At 36.8% G+C, this 6,000-nt stretch overlaps 1 protein-coding gene across 1 annotated transcript in view; it reads right to left on the minus strand.

The window, feature by feature from the left end:
• The window catches only part of NCMAP (non-compact myelin associated protein), a 151,020-nt gene extending 146,858 nt beyond the window's left edge, over positions 1-4,162 (minus strand). The window contains exon 1 of the mRNA XM_053707195.1: positions 3,907-4,162. The gene's annotated coding sequence lies outside the window, so the exon portion shown is untranslated. The remainder of the gene's footprint in view (positions 1-3,906) is intronic.
• Between the last annotated feature and the right edge of the window lie 1,838 nt (positions 4,163-6,000).

Here is a 6,000-nt window from a genome sequence, read left to right on the forward strand (position 1 = left end):
GTCAGTATTTATCAAGCAGTGGTCATCAGACACAAGAGAACCTGCAGTCAGTATTTATCAAGCAGCGGTCATCAGACACAAGAGAACCTGCAGTCAGTATTTATCAAGCAGCGGTCATCAGACACAAGAGAACCTGCAGTCAGTATTTATCAAGCAGCGTTCATCAGACACCTGCAGTCAGTATTTATCAAGCAGCGGTCATCAGACACAAGGGAACCTGCAGTCATTATTTATCAAGCAGCGGTCATCAGACACAATAGAACCTGCAGTCAGTATTTATCAAACAGCGTTCATCAGACACAAGAGAACCTGCAGTCAGTATTTATCAAGCAGCGTTCATCAGACACAAGAGAATCTGCAGTCAGTATTTATCAAGCAGCGGTCATCAGACACAAGAGAACCTGCAGTCCTTATTTGTCAAGCAGCGGTCATCAGACACAAGAGAACCTGCAGTCAGTATTTAACAAGCAGCGGTCATCAGACACAAGAGAACCTGCAGTCATTATTTATCAAGCAGCGGTCATCAGACACAAGAGAACCTACAGTCAGTATTTATCAAGCAGCGGTCATCAGACACAAGAGAACCTGCAGTCAGTATTTATCAAGCAGTGGTCATCAGAGACAAGAGAACCTGCAGTCAGTATTTATCAAGCAGCGTTCATCAGACACCTGCAGTCAGTATTTATCAAGCAGCGGTCATCAGACACAAGGGAACCTGCAGTCAGTATTTATCAAGCAGCGGTCATCAGACACAAGAGAACCTACAGTCAGTATTTATCAAGCAGCGGTCATGAGACACCTGCAGTCAGTATTTATCAAGCAGTGGTCATCAGACACAAGAGAACCTGCAGTCAGTATTTATCAAGCAGCGTTCATCAGACACCTGCAGTCAGTATTTATCAAGCAGCGGTCATCAGACACAAGGGAACCTGCAGTCATTATTTATCAAGCAGCGGTCATCAGACACAATAGAACCTGCAGTCAGTATTTATCAAGCAGCGGTCATCAGACACAAGGGAACCTGCAGTCAGTATTTATCAAGCAGCGTTCATCAGATACAAGAGAATCTGCAGTCAGTATTTATCAAGTAGCGGTCATCAGACACAAGAGAACCTACAGTCAGTATTTATCAAGCAGCGGTCATCAGACACAAGAGAACCTGCAGTCAGTATTTATCAAGTAGCGGTCATCAGACACAAGAGAACCTACAGTCAGTATTTATCAAGCAGCGGTCATCAGACACAAGAGAACCTGCAGTCATTATTTATCAAGCAGCGGTCATCAGACACAAGAGAACCTACAGTCAGTATTTATCAAGCAGCGGTTATCAGACACAAGAGAACCTGCAGTCAGTATTTATCAAGCAGTGGTCATCAGACACAAGAGAACCTGCAGTCAGTATTTATCAAGCAGCGTTCATCAGACACCTGCAGTCAGTATTTATCAAGCAGCGGTCATCAGACACAAGGGAACCTGCAGTCAGTATTTATCAAGCAGCGGTCATCAGACACAAGAGAACCTACAGTCAGTATTTATCAAGCAGCGGTCATGAGACACCTGCAGTCAGTATTTATCAAGCAGTGGTCATCAGACACAAGAGAACCTGCAGTCAGTATTTATCAAGCAGCGTTCATCAGACACCTGCAGTCAGTATTTATCAAGCAGCGGTCATCAGACACAAGGGAACCTGCAGTCATTATTTATCAAGCAGCGGTCATCAGACACAATAGAACCTGCAGTCAGTATTTATCAAGCAGCGTTCATCAGACACAATAGAACCTGCAGTCAGTATTTATCAAGCAGCGTTCATCAGATACAAGAGAATCTGCAGTCAGTATTTATCAAGTAGCGGTCATCAGACACAAGAGAACCTACAGTCAGTATTTATCAAGCAGCGGTCATCAGACACAAGAGAACCTGCAGTCAGTATTTATCAAGCAGCAGTCATCAGACTACTGCTTCCTACCGCTGCTTCCTACACTCTTTTCCACCTCTTAGGAGAATAATTTCAATCTTCCCAGTCTTGGCCGACTGGGAAGATTGACAGCTCCTGCCCGCACCTGATTGGCTTTGCGCGGGTAGGGGTCGGTGTTGCACATGAGAGCAAAATAGCACTCTTGTGCAATGATGAATTCTGGCAGCGGATTGCTGCCCACCAAAGGCAAGCTGGGGAGGACAGAGACGAATATGTATGCCCCTGTCTGCCCTAGCTTGATAAATCGAGCCCATAATATTTTTACATTATACTGTCATTCTGATGATTTACAAAAAGGACCATGGTTTGGTATTGGGTGCCAGTTTAAAGGGACAGTAAACCTTCGTTATTAAAATGAAGCACTTTGTTTTTAATACCCATTATAGTCAACAAACATGAGAGATAAACCTCTGCACCAGACACACAGATGCACAAGCAGTTATTTTAAGAGCTTGTCAAGCCAATCGGAAGCTCGCCCATTGCGCCATTGACTTTAATCAGGGCCCATTCCAGATCCTGCACTAAAGTCAATAGCGTAATTGGCCACACCACCTGATGGAAAGTTTGGAGGGGGAAAATCTGCTTGTAGATTAAAAAAAAAAAAGTAGGATGAGTAAAGTGACAATAATTATATTATAATAGTTATTAAAAATAAAGTGCTCAATTTTTAACGTTTATTGTCCTTTAAATGCTAGTGTAGTAAATGTTATCTTGGCAGTGATTGAAAGTTCATATCAGAGACCACAAATACTGAAATAACAGCATGATATCTTGTAAGTGTCAATGGATCCGATCATTTAAATTTCTCCATTCTGATAAATGTACCTGCGTTCTAATGAAACAATACCTAATAGAGAAATACATATTCTTATATTTTAAGGCAGAAAATTGAATACTCAGATCCACTAATTTTTTTGTAACAAAAGAATGATCACATATTATATTTAATATATTTGTTGGAGATAAATGTTAGTAGTTGTGGTTTCCTTGGCTTCTGGAATTTGTCAAACTCTGTTTTAGTATAGTCCGTAACTGTTCCTATACTGCTGCTTTCAGAAAGTTAAAACCAGGCAAATTTAATTGAGGACATGTGCTGTATTATTAGGATTTATAAACATCATATATGCAGGAAAAATATATATAATGAACTCCACACAGCACTAGAAATAATGTTTGTATAGATCGGTAAGTAGTGCGAGACATCACAAGTATAAGAGAAATTAAAGTATAGCTGTGGAATCATATATACAAGTTCTACCCATTGTAAAAGAGAAAAAACAAACAGATACACCAAGGATAAAAAATCTCATGTCTTTCCTAAAAGTATATAATAAATTAAGGAACATTATAATCTGGCTTTGCTAGAAATGAATAATTGTTTTCTAAAATTATACAGTGAACTGAATACAAAAGAAAGTAGCTGACTTTAATTTTGATAAATTTGTAATTCAATAAAGTTCCTATTTTTTTTTTGCCGATAAGTTTTATCAAAATCTAACAGGAAATATATGTTGAACGTTCTATTATGTTAGAAAACAATACAAGCTACAGAAAACCACAAGCGATTAGATCTATAGCTAACACATAAAATAGTTTTGCTATACTACTGGGAAGATCACATTTTATCATTTTATGGTAAAAAAAAGGCCTTTCTAAAGATTAGGATAAAATATAGATAATTCCAAATGACAAAATCAAGTGAACATATTGGAATACAAAAATTAAGTGGAAGACAAATTTCTTAGGTACTTTTACCAATTATACTGACTGGTGACATTATCAGAGATAAGCAGGGAACCCTATTTAGTCATATAGCATTTAATACATTTCTGGTCACAAAGATTTCAGATAACTTCATAGGTGACTTATTTAATGCACCAATACACTGACCTTCTATAAATATGTACATTTAAATTGGCAGAACTGCTTACCTTATTGGAGAGTAAAAAACCTCCTACAAATCTTCTTTTCTTTCACTTAATACCACTTCTTCCTTCTCAACATGATGCCCTCAGGAAGAAGAGCTGAGGTTCTAATAAACACACACGGACAACATAGAAATTATCCAGAGTTCCTCAAAACGCCATGTTGCTGTAACTCCAACATAAGCCTGTTTTTCAAGCTCAGCCACTCCTCATTCAGGTGTTCTGAGACTTTTTATTATTCACTGTATCTCTCCTCCTCCTGTACTCCTGTCCAGTGTGTACTCTGTAAATCAGTAGCTGCAGACAGAAGGTTGATTCTACTCCCACCTCCCACTGGGTAATTGCCATGAACCACAGACCCACCCCATTGCTTGCAGTATGACTGTAAAACTCTTATGAGCCTTGCTAGACTTTGTATAGCTAATATTCTTCACTGTGGCGACAACAGCTCATAAATCTAAGGGCAGATGAAGTTTCAATTTACACAGACAAAACCATAATATGTTCATAATATATGAGAGATTTAGAAATACACTTTATATATATATATATATATATATATATATATATATATATATACATACTGTATGTGTGTGTGTATATATATATATATATATATATATATAAATATATGTGTGTGTTTGTGTGTATATATATATATATATATTTATATATATACTGTATATATGTGTGTGTATATATATATATATATATATATACACACACATATAAAGTACACAACTGGTATATCGTATCATATTATTATACTGATTTTATTTGTGTGCTGTAGATAAATGATCAGCGAACAGGATTTATATGCAGAAAAAAAAAACCACCTGAAATATGCAAGCAATATGCCCAAAATATACAAAATTATGCAGACAAATAAACACAAAAGAGTCTCAAAATAAAGCAAATGTCTATTTATTCAATTGTACATTGATTTACACATTTCTGGCAAAAAAACAATTCCTACTATTTATTCCTACATACACAGTAACTTCTTAAGAGAGAAAAAACATAATTTATGTAAGAACTTACCTGATAAATTAATTTATTTCATGGTGGCAAGAGTCCATGAGCTAGTGACGTATGCGATATACATTCCTACTAGGAGGGGGCAAAGTTTCCCAAACCTCAAATGCCTATAAATACACCTCCCACCTCACTCATACCTCAGTTTAACGTATAGCCAAGTTAGTGAGGTATAAAATGAGTAAAAGCATATAAAAGAGGAACAGGATAAATAAACTGCTTTATATAAAAAATATCATAACTTCCCCAAAAATTTGGTGGGTCTCATGGGCTTATGCCACCATGAAAGAAATGAATTTATCAGGTAAGTTCTTACATAAATTATATTTTCTTTCATATAGTTGGCAAGAGTTCATGAGCTAGTAACGTATGGGATATAATAACCAAGATGTGGAAGTCCACGAGTCACTAGAGAGGGAGGGATAAAATAAAAACAGCTATTTCCACTGAGAAATTAAATCCAAAAAATAACTATTTTTTTTTTCTTTAAAAAATTCAAAAAACTCAAATCATAGGCATTAGAATCAAACTGAGACAGCTGCCTGAATAACCTTTCTACAAAACCTTTGACAAAGCCTTTTTTGGCGAAACATGTCAGGGAAGCTGGAGAACATTCTCCATTTTTAAACTTAAAACAACTGTGTGAATTGTGGTAGAATGCTTTATTAGAATTTAATTTAAAAATGGTATGTCTCTGTGTGTGAGTGTTACCTAGGGAAACGGAGCTGCTTAATTCCACATATTCTTACAAGTACCTTACTTATAGGAGTCTAATTTGAGATTCAGCGTGTGTACTTTTTATTCTAAGCCGTGAGCAAGTATAGCTCTGATCTCTCTAGGTCTCAATCGTATAGAGACCCTGTTAAGTTCTAAAACCGGTAATTATAAATATATTAACTTGAATACCGGAGTGTCCCTTATTGGTTCTAAAATAATCCTATTACGCATATATTTTGATTCATTACCCTGGAGTACTACTTAAACCATAATATAGGGGTTACCTCTACAGTGCACCAAACACACTGACAAAGATACTGGTACTAATTTCTTATAATAATAATTCAA

Source organism: Bombina bombina, chromosome 3 (genome assembly GCF_027579735.1).
Source record: "Bombina bombina isolate aBomBom1 chromosome 3, aBomBom1.pri, whole genome shotgun sequence".
Taxonomy (NCBI): Eukaryota; Metazoa; Chordata; class Amphibia; order Anura; family Bombinatoridae; genus Bombina; species Bombina bombina.